The 7762-nt window shown below is 36.0% G+C and overlaps 1 pseudogene; it reads left to right on the top strand.

The window, feature by feature from the left end:
- Window positions 1-233: 233 nt before the first annotated feature.
- On the top strand, window positions 234-402 carry LOC131905468 (U2 spliceosomal RNA; annotated as a pseudogene).
- Window positions 403-7762: the final 7360 nt, after the last annotated feature.

Below are 7762 nucleotides of genomic sequence, written 5' to 3'. Positions count from 1 at the left end.
TGTTAACTGTTTTATTACCTTTATATGGAAAATAGATTTCTTTATTTTGGAAATTTGTATTATTTATTTGTTTATTTTATTAACAAAATAAAATATAATAAAACAAAACAAAAACCATCACATCAAAGTTGGACAAGACAAACCAACACAAGGAAAAGAGCCCCAAGAGAAGGCACTAGAATCAGAGATCCACTCATTCACACACTCAGGATTCCCATAAAATTACCAAACTGATCGCTTCTCGGCCTTTTGGCTAAGATCAAGTGTAAATTACTAAACTGAAAGCTATAATATATATATATATATATATATATATATATATATATATATATGACCTAGTGAAGACCCATGCACACATTGTACTTGCTGCTTCAATATCTGTAAGTTCATATGAGATTTGCTTAGTTTTTTTAGAGGGCTTTGTTCTCCTGGTGTCCTCCATCCCTACGGCTCTTACACCTTCCATCTTCTTTTCCATGGGTATCCAATTTAATCACTTGGGTAGGTAGTTCAAGTACCCTCTCCACTAATCTAGATACCCTTCAACTGAACAATGAATAAAGAAAATGTGGTACATATACACAATGGAGTATAACTCAGCTGTAAAAAACAACATCATGGAATTTGCAGGCAAGTGGATAGAACTACAAAATATCCTAAGTGAGGTAATGCAGATTCAGAAAGACAAGCATCGTGTATTCTCACTCATGAGTAGATACTAGATATAAAGCAAAGGATAAACAGTCTCCAACCAACTCTCCAGAGAAACTAGGTAACAAGGAAGACCCTAATAGGGATGCATGGATCCCCCTGGAAAGGAGAAATAGATGAGATCTCCATGAGCAAACTTGGGGTTAGAGGAGCAATAAAGGGGAGGGAATGGGGGTAAGAACATGAAGGAATGAGATGGTCGATCTGGAGGAGGGACAGAGTGGGAGAGCAATGAAAGATATCTTGATAGAGGGAGACATTATAGGGTTAGGGGGAACCTAGTGCTAGGGAAACTCCCAGGTATTGGTGAAATTATTAAGGCCACTCCACGTAGTTAAAAGGGAGGCTTATTTAGTGGCGTAACTTACAAGTGAAGGAATAGGTAGGTTGCAGGGTCTGGGAAAGGTGTATCACAGTCTGGCGGTGTTCTCTGGAGAACTCTGCTCGGTCTACCTCCAGCATCCAGGGTCCAGGAACCAAGAGAGCCCCTGCATCCAGAACTCTGGTCTTCAGCATCCTCTCTCAACCCGGCCTTATAGGCGTGACCATTACCAAAGCCTCAATGGGGGTTGGAACTTCCAGTTCAAAGCTGGAATGGCTATCCACTACACCCAGGAATCCACAAGAATGACTCCAGTGACTCCAATGACTAGGTCCCACTTCTTAAAGTAGCTAATGATCACCAGTGTCATACTGTGGATCACACTTCTTGCATGTGAACATTTAAGGTGTATATTTAATCCACTTACAAAGTAATGACAGGAATCCCAATTTCTTCCAGTTTAGTAAGCAGCTAGTTGCAATCTGGATATTGTTCCACAATACACACACACCTACACATATCCAGCATTTACAAGGTCATCCATGTACCCACAATAAATGGGCCAATTTTACCATTTAAACTTGGTATATGCTTTCAGAGGTGTTGATTATTCAAAATACCTGTTTGTCCAAGTCTATTAAGCTCTAAAACTACATTTTAATGGCCTCTTATATCTAAACCCTGTTAATATGGCAAATGCTTCAGACCTACTTACAAACACCATTAAATTTCACCACTAATTACTAATAATAGGAATGAAATTAGCACCTGTCTCAGCTGCTTTCCATTTTAGATTGCACTTAATAAATAGTTAAGAAAATCCTCTGTTGCTAAACATTACTGAGGCCATTTGCATTCTGATTTTCAAAGAGCTATTATGATTTATCACCCTGTATAATCTTTGAAGGACAATTGGATAGGACTTGACACCATTGACTGTACTTCTGCATTTGAACTTGAACCAATGTATATATCTTATATTTTAAAACCAGTTTTTTTAATTGTAAGATATCCATTTATTTAATGTAGAGACTGCTCTGCTTTGTCTCCAGCACACCAGAATGAGAATATCAGTGAAGTAAATGGACATTTTCACATAAAGCATCATTACATTTCAGTGTCCTGAAGAACAGAGAAGTCTTAATGATACCTTAAAATGAGACCCTCCTTCCTGCTACCCTTGCTTTGTGAACTTTTGATCTATACTACCCCTTGAAGTGCTAGCAGAGTTTTAAAGTGAACACAAGCTGGTAAATTGGCAAGTAGCTCAGTGCTAGCTGTATGGCTGTAGCAGAATTCAATAGCATACTAGTGTTAGCAGGGATGCAGTTTTAGAAGCTTCCCATCTCTTGAGAATATAATTACCATCTTGCTGCTTCACTGAAAAGGTATGAGAAAAATTAGGTAAATAGAAATATGATAGAAAAATGCCAGGAAATCTACTGAGCTCAGTTTAACTAACCACGGTATACAAAGCATTATTTTGTCTATCTTGACCTATTCCCATTTTATATTTATATTATCATCTGCTTTGGGATTCAGACCAGCTGAACGTTAGATTTGGTGCCACTAATCACAAACAGTTGTCTACTGAGAAATACATTTTAAAATACTTCAAAATGAATCATAACATATATACTTTCAAGTTTGCAATCATAGGAATAAAGAAGAAAGAGAGAGAGAGAGGAGAGAGGAAAGAAGGAAGGAAGGAAGGAAGGAAGGAAGGAAAGAAAGAAAGAAAGAAAGAAAGAAAGAAAGAAAGAAAGAAAGAAAGAAAGAAAGAAAGAAAGATCTTTCAAGATAGCCAGGAGGTGGCAGCATGGCAGTGATGTAGGAAATGAAGACTTCGAACTTCCAGTAAGTGAAAACCAGTTTCTCTGTTTTTGGAACTATATCGAATTCACAAGCATACAGCTTTCTCCATAAAGGAAACATAGTTAAGGGACTGTCAGTAAGATCTAAATGACAGCTTGACCAGAGCAGAATGGCAAAGATATGAAATTGGGCTCTTCTCTGCATATAATGTAGAGGAAAGATGAAAGGAAGAGAGGATGGAGAATGGCGGGGCTCTTAAAATGCTGCTTTCTGACCGCTTTAAATAAGCTTGATGGAACCCATTAGGGAATCTTTTAAAATTCCAGAGAAGATGAGTCCCGGGATTGAAATAACCAATTAATTCCATCTAGGCCATTAGGAAAGAATTAAAGGTCATTATTGTAATTGCACAGGTTCAAAACAAACTCCTCACATTTATCATCTTTAAAGTCCATTTGGGCTTTAAAAAAAAAAAAAAGCACAAAGCCTGTGCTTCTATGATCTTATGAATCTCTCCTAGAACAAATGTGTGCAGTTTGCAAGAACTCCAGCCTATACTGTTCATTTGTAAAGCTGTGACCCTGCTTCACAAGTATCACAATCAACTACAGGTATTTTTATAGCAGAAAAATAAAGATCTTTTAAATCTCAGCTGGGAATCTATAGGTCTCTGGAAACATATAGTGTTGATAGAGCTACATGGAAAGAAAAAAATGTAATAATATTTTATAGTTGAAATTCTGTAGAATATTCTGCAACACAGTTCACTATGAACTGTTGAAATTTAGCATTTATTGAATTCAGCTGTTGTTTTCCCATTCCTTTCTAAATTCATGATGTGTAGTAAACCCTCAGTCTTCTGGGGATAGACTGGCCCATTGAGACTAATGGCGGTATGCTTGGTATGCAGTGGTTGTCCACATGTAGGAGAAGAATTTGTTTACTTACTGTTCTTACAAAATTTACTTACCACATACTGTAAGCCTTAGTAATATTCTAGGCCAAACTGAAGAACATAGTGAGTTTCAGCAGATACAATAAACGGTTGTCGGAAAATAACAGGAGATAGATTAGAACCTAATTGGATGGACAAATAACTTGTGCAATATCTATATTGTCTTAATGTCTAACAAAAATGATATACATAAGTACTTTGATTTCCTATTGTAAATGGAGTATAGTTCATCAAAATTACATATATTAAACTGATAGGAATTTACAGGATGAAAAACTATTTGTGAGTATCTTCTGATAACAAATAACATACCCAGCCAGCACTGGAGAGAAAAGCCACTAATGAAGGGCAGCCTGGGGAGATATTTCATGCCCCTGCTGCCCTGTAGTGGGCAGCAAAGGCTTTGTTTGGTTTTAAAAGGTTTTTTTTACTTAACATAATTTCTTTATTGATATTTTTGGGCAATTTCGCATCATGCATACTAGGTCAACTCACCTCCAGTTCCCCCTCCCATGTCTTCCCCTCACCCCCGCAGCACTCACCCGCAAAGAAAACAAAAAAAAATCAAATAAAGAACAAAACAAGAGAAGAAAAAAAAACACACAAAAAAAACAAAACAACAACAACAGCAAAAGCCAAATAGAGACACAAAGAGGTTTAAGCTTTTTGAGATAAACCAACCTCCCCCATAAGAGTCTCAGCCATGTGACAGAGAGAAACTGAAAAGGGAGAAATGGTTTAAAATGAGCAGGTACTTGTCTGGGTTTATTATACCCTATGAGCATGTTTGGTGTTCAGTGCACATCTGTGCTGGGTTAGAAGACACCAACAGTTGCCCTCCTGTGTACAGGTGCCCATTTTTCTTTACGAGTCTTACCGTGGCTCCACTGAGGATAAGGACTACCCTGACAATGTTGACACACTTTTTATTTTCAACAAGAACTGGTGCTGTGAAAGACTAAACAACACAGAATAGTTCTATTGAAGGCTAAATGTATGCAAAATTGAGAAAGTGATGGGATCCAGCCAACAGAAAGACTATTTATTGGTGCCTATTCCATGTCAGGTCTCTTCAGAATGATGGAATGTACAATCATTTCAGCCAAAAAGTGAAGCAATCCATAAAAGCATTATTGAGATTCTGTAGACTTTTTAGTGAAGCCATTACCCAAGTGAAGTTTCTCCTTAAGGTTTTCATTTTATATCTAATATTGAGTCCAGTAAAGAACATGAAAGAAGAGATGAGTAGTTGCTGAATCCTGCTCATTATTGAACATGACCTTGAGGTGGAAAAATGGATAATTATTTAAAACATGGACAAATTCGGTTAATCACACTGCCTATAAACAAAGTAGACCCCACCCCGTGCCCTCTCAACTCTTTCTTTTTTTAACTTCTCCATCTTTGACTAAATGCTTTTTATGTCATAATTAAACTTATGCATTTAATCTATGGGACTAAAATACAACCTCTTAATGTTTCTTAATTAGTTATAACATTTTAGTGCTACCTCTTTATGATAGAAACTATGACCAGCTTTTATTCTTCTGTTCTTCTGGCCTTTGAGATGAACATAAAATCATAAAAAGGAAAGAGACATTTTTTTAAGATTTATAATTTTATAGTTTCCTTATAATTCTAGTTGTAGATTATTGGTAATGCATAAGTGATATACATTGTTCAAATTAAATTTTTCTTGGATGTTCATCTATTTTGCATCTTTGATCTTTCTCTGTATTTGACTTTTGTAATTGCTCTCTTTTACTCTCTCTTTGCCTATATTACTGGTTGTCCCAATCCTGTCCACCTGATATTTTAAATGAAAATCTCCCTTCATCTTTCTTTTCTCTCTGAAATGTTACCTAAACTGCCTTCTCTTTACGAAAAGTATGTATTTAGGAGAGACAGTTTGAAATGAACGTGACAAAATTAACACAGAAAATTAGTGTCCCAACTCCTTAAATTCTAGATCTCAACATTTATTTCTAAATGTGTCTGTCATTATCCTTAGCCATTTATCCACAATACAGAAAAGTCACAACATAGTAAGTTCAACTTAGTACAAATAAAAGTTACAGTCATTATGTACCAGTCTCACTTCCATATATCATATGCACAATACACTTCCACTTTGGTGAGCCCATAAGCATTTTAGGTTTGCTAAAGGGCCCTGTATGCCAGGAACTATTTTATTGACGTCAGTGTTCACAAACAATACAATAATATCTGTTCTCTTATTGAAATAAAATATTTTATAAAATGATATATTTAGCTAAACAAAGAAAACACAAATTTTGTGATTAAAATGTTAATAGAATTAGTATTAAGATTGGGATCCCTTGGTCTCCTGCCAAATAAATGATATTTTGGCAGACATTCTCATTGCTCCTGTTAGGCCTGGGTTTCCACTGTACTTCGCTTCTGTCTCTATAACGTTTTGGGGGATTCTGGCATGTCTTCCTTTGTTTTAAAATTCATAGCTACAAAATCCTTGTTATTGTTGATTCTGATTGTACACAACTATAATCCTCTCACTTGAGAGGCAGAGACAGGAAGATCATTAAGTGTCACCCTATGCTACACAGTGACATCTGCCCCAGAAGATAAAACAATGACAATACACAGTCCAAAACAACACAACCTTGCTTATGTGATAAATCTTATCTGCTCTTCTGACAAAACTCTATAGGTTATCTGTCTTTTCTCTCAACCATGAATGCAAATGTGAAATGTGCACAAATATATTCATACCTGCCAAATAATTTTATTTTTCACTAGCTTGGAATAGGCATGTGCAGTATAAATTTCACAAATGTTTTTCTATATTTCCTTTGTTTTCACAGGTAGATGCTGTCTTAGGGTTTTATTGCTGTGAAGAGACACCATGACTGGAAACTCTTACTTATAAAGAAAACATTTAATTGAGGGTGCTGGCCTATAGTTTCAGAGATTCAGTCCATTATCATCATGACTGGGAACATGGCAGCATACAGGTAGACATAGTGCTGGAGGAATAGCTGAGAGTCCTACATCTTACAGGCAACAGGAAGCTGACTGAAACACTGCGAGGTATCTTGAGCATAAGAAACCTCAAAGCCCACCCCCACAGTGACATACTTCTTCTACCAATGCTATAACCACTCCAACAAAACCACACATCCTAATAATGCCACTCCCTATGAAATTATGGGGGCCAGTTATATTCAAACTACCACAGATGTATTACCATCATTTTACATCTTCATAATCCAAAGGTGTTCAGTAGCAACCAATAAATAATTGTTCATATTTTGGCAAATTGAAAATGAAATAGACAATAGTAATTTGTTTGGAGGGGAAAGTTGAGATAGTGAATTCTGTAAAATTATGGAAATGGTGATATCAGAATTACTTGGCAGCTGAATGGTAGAATTTGGAGTTTGTTAGTTTCATTAATATCATGACCTAATTTAGGCTTTATTATAATGGTATTTAAAATATTAGTAGTTAAAAACTGATAGGAAGCTTTAGGTAAATGAAATTAACAAAACTAATGATACATAAAGATTAAGTCTGGAATACTATGTGGGTGTTGGAAAAAGAAAGGAATAGCCATATAAATCAGGTGAGATTTCAGTAAGGTCTGTAGATTACATAATAATATTGTACCAATGTTGCTTATCACTGTACTAGGAAATATAACTATGGCTATTCCTTTTTACCTTTAAGGACATGGGTAATGAGCACATAAATTCTTTGTAGAAGCATCTACAATCATGTTCTTGAAACACTTGTTGTATAGCCTTATTTCCATTTGAAGAATACTCTCATTTGAATTTGAGTTGTTTTCCTTTAAACGGGTGTTCATGTTAGCAAGAACAGTGAAAAACACAGTGCTTTGTCTATCTCTGGGCACATGGTATGGTGCATTGACTGGATCAAGACTCAATTGTAGATTTCTAATTTTCCTTTGTAACTAA

The sequence above is a fragment of the Peromyscus eremicus genome, chromosome 2, assembly GCF_949786415.1.
Source record: "Peromyscus eremicus chromosome 2, PerEre_H2_v1, whole genome shotgun sequence".
In the NCBI taxonomy this organism is placed as follows: Eukaryota; Metazoa; Chordata; class Mammalia; order Rodentia; family Cricetidae; genus Peromyscus; species Peromyscus eremicus.
The sequence above is the reverse complement of the archived record's forward strand: the minus strand, read 5'-3'. Positions and strand labels throughout refer to the sequence as shown.